This window comes from Mixophyes fleayi, chromosome 2 (assembly GCF_038048845.1).
Source record: "Mixophyes fleayi isolate aMixFle1 chromosome 2, aMixFle1.hap1, whole genome shotgun sequence".
In the NCBI taxonomy this organism is placed as follows: Eukaryota; Metazoa; Chordata; class Amphibia; order Anura; family Limnodynastidae; genus Mixophyes; species Mixophyes fleayi.
Window position 1 is genome coordinate 282,782,121 of NC_134403.1, and position 13,075 is coordinate 282,795,195.

Sequence of the window (13,075 nt, forward strand, 5' to 3'; positions counted from 1 at the left end):
TCAGAGGTGACTTCAATTAAGTGATAAATAAGGCATTAGACAAAACAACTCCTTTATCTACTAGCAGTGAAGCCACTCCCTCATGCCTTATCAGACTTTTGTGGGTCTCCTTAAGTGGCTGGCCTTATGTGACCCCTTGCACTTGAAAAATTCCACAGCAAAAGACTATAAACATTGTCAGTGCCACACCATACTTTCATATAAACATAATATTTGTCACACAATCTCTTTGCAAGGCTGAGATAACCCCTTTCTCTTGGACAGACCATGCAGGAGTGTACATACTACTTGATCTAATCAAATCTCCTCCTCAGTACCGTATGTGGAGCGTTGATGAATCAATCCACTTTCCAAGATATTAAGGCAGCAATGACAGAATACTTTTAAATGAATTCCTTTGAGGAGGTCGCACGGGGGGTATATGGGAAGCTCGAAAGTCTACTGTTTGGAAGGGCAGATAACTGCACTTTTGTCTCACAACATATGCGAATTACCTTGAGAGACCCTTTCACTCAGATCAATTCCCTCAAAGGTCAAGTTAACATTATTTGCAAAGCTGCTAACACCTTAAAAAAAACTCCAACAAAGCTTTTATGACAAAGCCGGCAAGACTGCCTCCATTTTGCCAAAAAGAGGGCACTCGGTCTGATCAGTGAGATCAAAATAAAGATAGAGTCCACACTACCTATAAGCCTCCTGAAATCATCAAATTATTTTTAATTCTGGATGTGATGAAAGTTTTATTGGAACAAAATTTTCACTTCAAACAGCATCAAAAGAAAAGAATACATATGACTAGACACTACCTGTTCCAGGCTAACTTTCCTCAACAACTCTCCCAGATTAAATCTGTCCTTGATAATTGGAGACATCATTACAAATCCCCAGATTTTTGTACTGAACACATTTTGCTTTTTCAAATTTCTACAGCAATATGTCACAAGTTACTTGGCAAAAAATAGTGCCCCAGGTGAGGGTTCTGGGGAGGTTGGCTCATATTTGGGGACACTGTCCTCAAAGACCTCCGCTAAAATATGTGAGCCATAGACATTATAACTCAATGCCCGCCTTCTGTTCACTTAATCCCAATATTAATTTATTCAATTAGTCACTTTGTATTCTGATATAGGTATCAAAATCTGAAGCGACTTTTTTCACTAGTCTTCCTGGATGACACCACTAACTCCTCCCGTTTTCTCCACTTGCAGCGGGATGCAACACTGCTCCGTTTCCCCTCCCGGCCCCTCCGAGACCTTATCAAAAATGTAATCAGCACATTCTCATGCAATTCCTCTATGATACTTATTTACTGTGTCAATGACATCCTAATAATACAGTCTCATATTTCTTGTTATACCACACAGAACATTGTATGTTTTATACTCTACTGTCATTTGCTGACCCTCTACCAGATAAAGTTGTTGAAAAGATGTAAATAAAGAGATTTACCCATTACCTCATTGTCATCTTTATGCCACACCTAAATCCTTTTTCTTTTTTTCCTCCTTTAATCCAATAATTAAAAAAAAAAAAAAAACCTGTTGGAAGCCAATAGACATGCTCCTCTAGGCCAGGGGCATGTCAGCAAGTAACCAATCAGAGCAGCTTGCACTGATTATCTAGAGTGTGAAAAGGATGCGCTGATTGGTTACTTGCATACAGACCTGATTTGTTGCAATTAACTTCATTAATCATTCATAAAATCTATAAATTAACTTAATTAACACAATAAAATCAATTCATACCACATGTGGTGGGCTCAATAAGCAAGAAAACATTCAGAGCATCTTTTTTACATAAAACTGCTGATGGGTTATTTGCGTAAAGGCCTCTAGCCTGTCATTTGCTTTTATCGGAAATAAACATTGGGTTAATGTAGAGACGTAGAGAAGGAAAAAAGAAGGAAGATCTTGGCTTGGACATTCCTTGCTTGTTGCGTGCTGTTGTCACCCATACATCCAGCCATACATGGTCTAGCTTAGCCCCACAATCTGGTACATTGGTATCCCAAGCAGGGTGTAAAAGTGCAGGGTTACAGGATCCTTTGGTAACCAATGATTAACATTTATATAACAGCATGTGCAGAATGTGAATGAATATATGTAACATTTTCAATTTGATTGTACTGTATGGAAATTAATGTATGGGTATGTAAATATAGGCAATTTTATTTCAATACACTAAAATGATTTATTACATATAAATTGTTTAAACCTAAATAACGGTTATATAATAAGTATAAAACATATGCAAATGTTCAGAACACAGTAGAATCAAATACCTTAAAAGAAGATTATAAAATCAACATGATTGAACCACTATATTTGTTTAGATTTCAATACATTAAATATGTCATAATATTTCTGTAAGAAAAGACATTAGTTTCACCTGAACAGATTAATAACTGACTGTCTATAGAAAACGTGCCAATCTCCTGCTAGGTCTTTGAAAACACTGAAATAACTACAATAGGTTAGTGAAATATGCATGTCTAGCTATGAATACACAGTTCATTTGAAGTGAATGACAGTGAGAGGGATCTCCACAGTGACATTAGAATTAGGATAGTAATCCCTGAACAAATGAAATGTTACTTACAGTTTTGTTTCCAGCTCTGTATTAGACTCAGTGACTAAGCACACAGCCGTCTCTCCACACGATAGCTAGGTGCACAGATATCGCTTACTGATACACACACATACCCAGGTGTCAGTCCAGCAATAACAGATAAGCAAACTCAAACCAGCTTACACTTCCTTTTTCCGGGTATGTGATGAAATCCATTGTAGCTACAGTGCATTTAAAGGGAAAGTACGTTTAGCCTATTAAGACAACAAAGAGAAGCATAGATAAAAAAAACTTTTATCTAACTTAAAAAATCGCTATCATTGACAGTAAACATACAATTTGCAAATGCATGCTTAATCGATTTCCTTGTAAATATATCATTTGTCAACCATGAATGGATGCCTGCAAGAAGTACGTTAATTATTATGGGGAACTCTTTAAACCTTAATTAGAATTTGTTAGCAAAATTAAACTTTTGTTAAGCGCTCATACAGTATTTCCAATGCAAGTCAAAATACATTATTTGCCTTATTAATTATTCTTTTTTTCATGTAATATGGAATTTTATATTCCACATTTGGTTTTACCAACCTAATTATAATAATTTAATGTGGGTCTGCATAGCAATAACTACTTGCATGAAACATAAATGTAAAGCAGCCTTGTTACATGTTTATTTCCTATGTGTCCAAATGTACATGTCTGATCTGGTGCACCATAAAAATTACTGTGAAATTATCACTAGTTAGTATTAGTTTCTGTACTGTTGTACACATAAAATCAGTTTTATTAACAAATAACTATGACATTAACATTTCACAGCAGTAATAGATACAACATGCTTCCAAATAGAAAAAAAATTCTATGGTAGAGTGGTAAAGTACTCAGTTGAAGTACTGTAGCCAGATATCTGCATTTGGAGGCTTCTCATGTGTACATTTTCTCACTAGTAATATTTAACAGTCCTCATTTAAAAAGTACCTAAACTAACAAAATTAGCAATAGTCTTTGATTGTTTTACTTTAACAGGTATTTGTGGACTGAGTGAAGTTAATGTTTCATTGTTTAATTCTGTTTTTTCATGAAAATCCCCTGAAATCATGGGCCAAATGCACATTTATGTAACGTGCTATATTGCACAATTTAACAGGTTCCAAAAATCAAAGATTTTTGGAACTTGTTCATGTACGTCAGCTCAGGCTGGCGTACATTACCGTATTTGTTGTTTTTCATCATCACGCATGTGTGGAGTGATCATATGAACATTGCCTGTCACATATGATGCATGTCTTTCTGTAAGTGTTGTTTGTGTGCATGTCTCAGGTTTTCGGATGGAGCATGCGCACAAGACTGCTGTGGATCGCACCAGACTTCTGGGGATCGCACATGACTGCTGGGGATTGCACAACAGTTCGGGAGAGAAGAGACAATGTTAAAGGTGAGTTTACAACTTGTCAAGAATAGCACTTGTTCATGTCTGCTGTTCCTGTTGAAGTTTTTTTAATAAATACGATCTTTCAATCCTTATCTTTGCAATAAGGATTGAAAGGGATTGTTTTCAAAACACATTCATTAAATGTATCATAAATATGCCCTTTTGTGTTTGAACCCTCTCTAAATACTTATTATTATTTATATTTTGCTGCCTCTAAATACTTCCTTAAGCTTATGTAGTTCCCTGCCCTAGTGTAGGGTGGTGTGGGTGCACCTACCTCTGGAGGTTCTCTCACTCACCACACAGTTCTAGCTTAGTACTCTTTCTTCCAGGAACAGTGGGTGTCTGTGTGGATAGGTGATCCTGAACATGCAGATTTAGTGACAAGAAAGTGTTAGTCAGACACAGGCATAGCAATATACTACTATTTATAGTTGACAAATGAAAGGAATACCAGACTATATCTTTCTGACTAAATAGATAATCACTTTATTATTATCTACAGCACTGTACTGGGTTGTATACATCACAGTCGAGGTATTAAATAATTAATGCTCTGAGCTGATACTCTCACTGATTAATGCTACCACTCTACCTCTGACTCTCCCGCCTTTGCTCTACCAGGGTCATTCCATCTGACTTGCTCTCACTTCACTTCAAGATGTCTGTCTCCATCGTCCCCTGAGTTCTGCCACACTTGGTACTCTCAGGTCTCAATTCACACACCTACCACGATGCCTCTCAAAGCAGACACCTATGCTTTTATCATTCAGCTCCCTAACAGCTCAGAATGACAGCACCTGCCTTGGATGCTCCTCTCGAACTCTCACCACAACGCACAGCAATCTCTCAAACTCTTCTTGCCATCATTGGATGCCTCCCTCTTTGGGCCGCAGGCTCGGTCTGGCACACCACAGCCAACTCTTGCTATTGCTGGGTTATGAAGCCTCCCTCTCAGAACTCACAACTTTTCTGGCACACAGCTATAACTTTCTTGTCAATGTGTCTGTGACAGGATGGACCGCCTATGCCAACCGGCTGGGCTTACTTTCCCACCGTTTCCTTTTGTTATCCAAAATGTTGCCGCAGTAGGAGGGGCTTACAAATGCTGCCACCACTGGACTCCTTACCAGCATCCAGTACCGGGTTTCTTCTGGGTAACTGACACTGCAAGTGTACTCCGGTACTGGTGTACATGGGCTGGTACTCCTTACTTGTTACTATGGATCAGGGTTGCTGTGGATGGATCCCTCTTGGCCTATCACACTGACCAGAGCTGCAGGGTAGCAGGCAGAGCGGTGGTACTGGAAAAGCTGGGTCCAAACCTCAGAAACAGCCGGGAACGGATTAGATTTTGGGTCTAATACGGCGGTTCCCAAACTGTGCGCCGTGGCTCCCTGGGGTGCTGCAGCGCTGTCTCAGGGGTGCCGCGATCGCCTTAGAAAAAAAAAAAAAACGTACCCATTATCCAGCGCCGGATCCTCCTCCTCACTGACTGTCGGGCGTGACGTCATCATGTCCGACAGCCTCAGTGAGGAGCAGCAGCACAGAAGACGTCAGGGAAGAAGGTAAATAAAGGAAGTGAAGGGGGACACAGAGAGGCTGAAGGGGGACACAGAGAGACACTGAAGGGGGACACAGAGAGACACTGAAGGGGGACACAGAGAGACACTGAAGGGGGACACAGAGACACTGAAGGGGGACACAGAGAGGCTGAGGGGGACACAGAGAGACACTGAAGGGGGACACAGAGAGGAGGGGACAGAGAGAGATGCTGGAGGGGGACAGAGAGAGATGCTAAAGGGGGGTCAGAGTGTGAGATGGTGAAGAGGGGGACACAGGGTGTGAGATGGCGAAGAGGGGGACACAGGGTGTGAGATGGCGAAGAGGGGGACACAGGGTGTGAGATGGCGAAGAGGGGGACACAGGGTGTGAGATGGCGAAGGGGATACAGAGTGATATGATAAAGGGGCACAATGTGATGGTGAAGGGGTCTAAATACATCTTACGTCATTTTGACCCAACTACTTAAAAAACGGGACTACCCGGTAATTATTTTTGCTTAGGGGTGCCTTGGAAAAATTATGGTACTCTAAGGGTGCCTCGAGCTGAGAAAGTTTGGGAACCACTAGTCTAATATATAGGTCAAAGGATTTTCAGCATGGAAGATATTTTCAAGCAGGTCTTTGAAGCAAGTGATGTTTATTTGCAGTCATACTGATTGGAGGTACCAGTGCTAAGATCAGGTGAAATCAGAAGAACAACTTGTAATACAAAACAGTGCTGTTTTTATACACATTTGAGCGCAGTCTCACTGAATAAGCCAGCCCAGTCGAGGTCTGAGTTATTTTTAGAATCAGGATGTAATTTGTTTATCCAAACATGGATTCACATGCAATTCAAAGCTAACAATATTTACACTTATCTGTGATATCCTAGAACTTGCTGTGATTTCCTGCATAACATGATATTTGCAAAGTTCAGAAAGGTTTGAACACGCTGGACAAAAGGCCACACAAGAAGTTTGAAGTTTTTTCACTACCCAAACAATGGCCAAACATTCCTTCTCAATTGTGGCATACCCCACCTCCCGGTTTAGCAGTTTTCTGCTCAAACAGACCACAGGGTGCCCCTACCCATCTGGCCCCACCTGGCTAAATACTTCTCCCAGTCCATACTGTGGCGCGTCCGTTTGCACAATAAAGTCCTTGTCATAATTAGGCACCAACAGTTCAGTAGCATGAACCAGGGCTTCCTTCAATGACTAAAATGCCAGCTCACAAACAGGTGTTCAGTCAACTACTTTGGAGAGTTTGTTCTTAGTGAGATCTGTCAGGGGCTTCGCTACAGTACTAAAGTCTGGGACAGAACGTCTGTAATACCCTGCAGTCGTTAAGAATGTCAGTACATGCAACTGGGTCATGGGCTGGGGCCAGGCTCTCATTGCCTCTACCTTAGCTGGTTCTGACCTAACCCTACCTGCCCCCACACGATCACCCAGGTATTGTACCTCTGACATACCCATCTGACACTTCTCTGCCGTAACAGTCAGACATGCCCACCCAATCTTTCCTAACACCATCCCTATTTGCTCCAGATTATCTCCCCAAATCTTACTGAAAATGGAAATGTCTTCTAGGTATCCCTGAACTCTGTCCAACTCATCTACAAAAGCAGTAATACAGGGCAAGGGATAGGTGTCAGACATGGGCACATTATTCAACTGGCGGTAGTATACGCAAAACCGCATTGCCTTATCATTCGTGGGCACCAATACAACGGAGGAAGCAGATGGACTGCGCAATGGCTGGTTCACCCCTAGCTCAAGCAGCCCCCACATCTCCCTGTATAGACTCTCCTTGGCCGCTGGTTGAGACCCCATACGCAGGTTGCCTAACTGGCCTATGCTCACCAGTGTCCACGTAGTGCATCACCAAGGAAGTCCGACCAGGCTTTCTACTGAACTCAGTCGCAAAGGGCCACAGCACTGCCTCGAGCTGCTCCCTCTTGCAGGCACTCAACTGCTCATCCCAGCCCCCTTCCTCTACACCACCTTCACCTCTGGCATCCACAAGGTGGTCAGGTAGTGGGTCACTTCCTGGTTCCTCAGTTGGTAAGCAGCAAACCGCTGTTACCGACTCTACATGCTTGTGGTATGGTTCAATATTTTTCCGCAGTTATAGAGGATAGAGCTACAGCCTCTGGATACCGGGTATCGTAGTCTACCATGGTGAGGATGTATCTCTTCCCCGATCTACTGGGCACAGACAGGGGACCTACTATGTCCACAGCCACTCGCTGAAGAGGTTTCCCAACTATCGGCAAGGACCTGACGGGAGCACGAGCACTTGGGGGGCACGAGACGTTGACACACATCACAGGACTTACAGTAGGCCCCGACGTCATCCGACATTCCCAGCCAGAAAAATTCTGTGTCAGGTGCTTCATCGTTCGGTCTCTTCCCTGGTTTCCCATCATAGGGATTTCGTGGGCAATTGACATCAGTTGCGTGCGAAAGCCCCGTGGTACCACCAGTTGAACTTGTTCCCGGACTGGTCTATCCCCATCTACCTTCTAGCTACACGGTACAATAACCCTTTACGCCAGGTCACACTCCCTACCTCCATCGCTGGAAGGCTGCCGCCAGCCTGGCGCCTCATGCCTTCCAGTGAGGGATAAGAGAGCTGTGCTGCCCTGAACTCCACCCTGTGGCCCTCACTATCGGCATGATACGCTGCAGGGGGGTCTATGTTGGGGTAACTAGGGTCAGTCAAAGGGTGGTCACGGTGGTCTGCTATACTCACCTATGGAACTGGCATACTGCTAGGGACAGGAGCATCACCGGGCAGCCCCACAAGATCAGGTTGGCAAGAGACGACATGCAAAATGTAGACTTAACCTCATGTGTCAATCTCCCATTGTCCCATAGATTGTAAGTTTGCGAGCAGGGTCTTCTCACCTCTTTGTCTGTTTTACCCAGTTTGTTTATTAGTTTATTATGTTTGTCCCCAATTGTAAAGCGCTACGGAATATGTTGGCGCTATATAAATAGATGATGATGATGATGATGATACTCTGCGTTGCTAGGGGACGTAGTCTTTCCAGAGGCAAAGGGCTGGTTGTTTCCTGAAGAAATAGCAGATGTGGTCTTTTCCTCTGGGCTGGCTGAAGCTGTGGTTGATGGTGATGGCTGTTGTCTAGCAGCTATGGTCTTTTCCTCTGGGCTGGGTTGTGCAGTTGTAGATCCTGAAGACTGTAGTTTAGCAGCTTGGTTTCGGGTAATAGAGTTGAGAAATGCAGTCAAAATTCCACCCCCAACATCGTCGCCTAAGATCACGTCAGTTGGGAGGCCATCCATAACGGTAACATCTCACAACTCTCAGCCATCTCCCCAGTCCAGATACACCCTTGCAACAGGCACTTCCTTCTCCAGTCCATCTGCCACAGCAACTTTGGCACTGCGACCCTGCAATACTGCAGTAGGATATATAAGATGGGGACTCACGACAATGATTGAGGCCCCTGAGTCTCTAAGTCCCCATCATCCCACAGGAGAGTGGTCCTTGAGGATAAGCCAGCTATGGCTGAATCCACCTTAGGCACCACCATTTCAGCACATCCTAATCCTGAAAAGGGTACATGCGATTCAGTCTCCCTATGTTAGGATGACTCTTATCTAAGGCTTGACATTCCTTAGCAATCAAGTCTTTAATCACCTTATGTATATGGAACACTCTAGACTTTACTTGGTGCTCCGAAAACAATGCATCCTGAGGTTTTATTGGAACTGTCGGCTCCTCAATACCTAAGGATTTTTTTAATATGCTTAAGTATAACATTCACAGTATCCAAATTAAACACCCTGGGATCCTCTTTCACCTCAGCCTCACTATCTGACTCAGAATCCCACTCCTGAGGAGAACTGAATGTTTCAGAGGAGGGCCCTGGCCTCATTTCCACCATATCTTCTGCTATAGGAATCCTGTCCCTCTTTGTGGTCTGAAAATCCTGCATCGCTTTAACCATCCATAAAAAGAACTGTTTGAATTGTTCAGGGGGGCCAGGCTCTTCTACCGTTTCAGGGGTGCATGACACACATAATGGATCACTACAATCTTTCGCTAATCGGCCATCACAAGCTGCACACACATGATTTTTCACTTTACATTTCCGTTATCCCTGCACAAGCTTCACAGAGGTACTGTAAACAATAGAAGAAAGGAACTAAGTAACCTATCCTACAATACACAAAACCGCTTTCTAAGGGCTTATCTTGGGGTGTCCTTCAGCTTTTTTGGGGTGGGCTCCTGGTCCACAGTGCACTTATAATAATGGGCTTCAGCTGCTCATACACGGTGCCTACCTAGACATCATCATAGTGAGCCTTTTAGCAGAGTAATTATCTCACCTGTCTCCATCCTGACAGGTGAGTAGGACAAGAAATAGCTCTGCCGGCAAACCAGAGCGCGCGTGTCCTCCATGCACGTCCGCCGGGAGTCCAGAAAACAAAATACTTCAGAGAGGAGAAACTCTCGTCCCAGACCTGCCCCGCTGATACTGCACACTCAGAGGTTTTCTGGCTTTCGTCTGTGCTGACTGCTAGCAGGTAAGCCCTCTCAAATAAAATAAAATAAAAACAAAACACTACACTACCCTGTCCTACACACACTGAGACAGGAAAAGAAGACACTGAGGAAGAGGAAGAGCTGCCTTATATAGGGACCAGGTGGGGCAAAATTCTTCCTGTCTAGCTGATCAGGGTATTATCCCATTGTAAGGGCTGCCATGGAGTAGGGAATGGAAAATGTTTTGTTTGTTTTCTGATACTAATTAAACTTTGTTTTTTCTTCTTCTTTAGACAACGACAGCCAGAGAGATATATATGTATTAAATATGGGGATACAGGAGAAATGCAAAGTTTTTCACTTAAAGGCAAAAGTTAACAGTGGGTCATTCTAATACTCTTTCTTCTAGAGTGGGTCATGATAACTTATTTGGCTGAGTTATTATTTTATGTATTCCAGGCAGACACACATGGGAGATAGAGTATGCATCTCAAGGGTTAATTTTGTTATAGCGACAAGTCCATCACAGGTTGTATAGTTATTGTGATCAGAGATACAGGGTTCTTTATGAACTATTGATGGACGACACTGGATTGGATAGGTAATGTAACACCCTGTAAGGTTTAAAAAGAATGGGGAGGGGTCATAGATTAGTTAAGATTTAAGGGGATTAATGAAATAGTTGAGAGCTAATTCCCCGTAGTGCCCAATCCAGCTGTCATCTTGCTGTAAATCTCCTTTCCTGCTTTTCTGCCAATCATTTCAATATTATTATTCTTTTCTGTCTTTTTTCCCATTGTTTACACTTAACTGTCAATACCGCAGTCTTTTCTTATAAAGAGGTACAAAATACATAGACACTGTCTCAAAGGGTTATAGGCAACCTCAATATCAGGACACAAGCCTGATGTGACTGTTTTCAATCTTTTCGATCAAATAAGGGGTGCAGTATGAAAAATAGTATTGCAGTGTCCTGATTTGTTTATATAATCAGTTTGAAACTAAATACTTGTTCATTCATTTCTTGGTAACAGGACATAAGGTTGCAAAATAATGGATCACAGCCATGCCAGACAAAGGTCCAATACTTGAGATATTGTCTCAACCATGGAGCTAGGACATTTTTTGACAACAGTGAGAATTAGGGGTACACACACTACACTGACATAGTCACGAAGGTAGATAAAGGTTGTGTTTTTTTATGCTTACAGAAGCTGCTGATTTTTAAGCAGCAGGAGTTTTGTTAGGGAAATATGATTCAAGTTTTATAGATTGCATGCGGTATCTGCCCACCCAAGTTCTGCCTAAACTACATATGTCTCCTGAGCAAGGTGTACAAAGTGTGCCTCTAGATCAGTGTTGGCTAACCTGTGACACTCCAGGTGTTGTGAAACTACAAGTCCCAGCATACCCTTCCAGCAATAAGCTGCTATATATTGGCAAAGCATGCTGGGGCTTGTAGTTTCACAACATCTGGAGTGTCACAGGTTAGCCAACAGTGCTCTAGATGCATAAAGGGTGGAAGGAGACTAGCTGAAAATGAATTAGGCAGACATACAGAGATGCATGACTGTGAATAAGACTTTTACCACAAGATCTGACATAAGTGCCAAGATCTGACATAATAACCCTTTAGAAAATGTAAAATTTTCATGTTTTATATTTTTCATAGTCAGACAGACATGTACTGGATATTGTTATAAATGAACTTGTGGGATCGAGAATGGCATGCGAGTTGGCCGAGTAAATCAGTTGATATACACTGGGTTTAAGTACATTTCTAGGATAGGGGGCGACAAAGGAACTTTTATGACAATAGCAGGACACAAGTAGCATACTCACATTACATGAAGGACTTGTGACAGTGACAGTTACCAAATGAAGTAGCTGTTCTTTAATTTAAAGCCTACACACGGCTGTAATAACAGGGCGAATGAAGCCGTCAAGCGGGCAGCAGGATTAAATATAACAACTGACAAAACAATGTTTTTTGTATAAATTGTAAACACACAAGAATTAAGTAAAATACAAGCTTTGTGTTCCCTGCAGAAAAAGGCAGTCTGGAAGGTGAAGGGATGTGGTCAGGAATCCTATGGCGAGGTGGGCGAGGTAGGCCTGTGGCTCCCAGAGTGTATCTTCTAGTCCTAGCTGAGGCAGCACATGGTCTGACTCATCTCTATAAAGAAGGTATGTGTAAGCTGGTAAGGGAATACTGGTGTGCAGCAGACTTTTCTTCTCAAGCTAGTAGGAAGGCAATGTCCTTTCTGACTTGATTGAGAGGAAATGTTGAAAAGACAATACCAATAGAGGCATCCCATACCACTCCTACAGATGGACGTTTTCCAGGTAAAACAAATCCACTTCATCCAATTGCCACTTTGCAGGATTCTCAAGTATATACTGATGTAATATCTCTCCATGTAAAGGTTCATTCAAATGTTTCTATTATTGCTGTGTCATACTCAGGATTCTGGTTAGTAGATATGGTATCCCTAGAGTTATAGAAGGTTATAGGGGTATTCATTTTACTGGTAATAACTTTTAGATAATGAGTACAACGTATGAGCAGCGATAGTAAGTTACATACTCTTTATCAGCCACAAGCCAGTGGGAAAATAGAGTAAACGGTACTATCTAGAAGGAATTGAATAGAGTGATAGTTGAAACTAGATTGGAGTGGCCGGAAGCTTTGGCTACTAGCCCTCCCCATTATCAGAACCACTCCTAAATCTTCTCTTAAGCGGTCATCTTTTGAAATAGTTTTGATGAGCCACCTCACTTGATGTTATTCCTGAGATGAGTTTATCATGGACTGTTGAAAATCTTATAAAGCGAAGCAAATAGTTAGACAGCAACAAAGGACGTTTGAAACACTGTCTCCTGAGATGTTACACTAACTGTCATGACGTTGGACTGGGAGAGTATGTTATAGACTGTAATTTCCTACGTTCAAGTTGTTTGACAGACAGGCATCAAGTGTTGACGACCAGCACCACTTCCCTGGGAG

The 13,075-nt window shown here is 42.4% G+C and overlaps 1 protein-coding gene across 1 annotated transcript in view; it reads right to left on the reverse strand.

Annotated features, from left to right (window-relative positions):
• Positions 1-2,752, reverse strand: part of PHTF1 (putative homeodomain transcription factor 1) — an 81,080-nt gene extending 78,328 nt beyond the window's left edge. Inside the window, exon 1 of the mRNA XM_075196270.1 lies at positions 2,599-2,752. The gene's annotated coding sequence lies outside the window, so the exon portion shown is untranslated. The remainder of the gene's footprint in view (positions 1-2,598) is intronic.
• Positions 2,753-13,075: the final 10,323 nt, after the last annotated feature.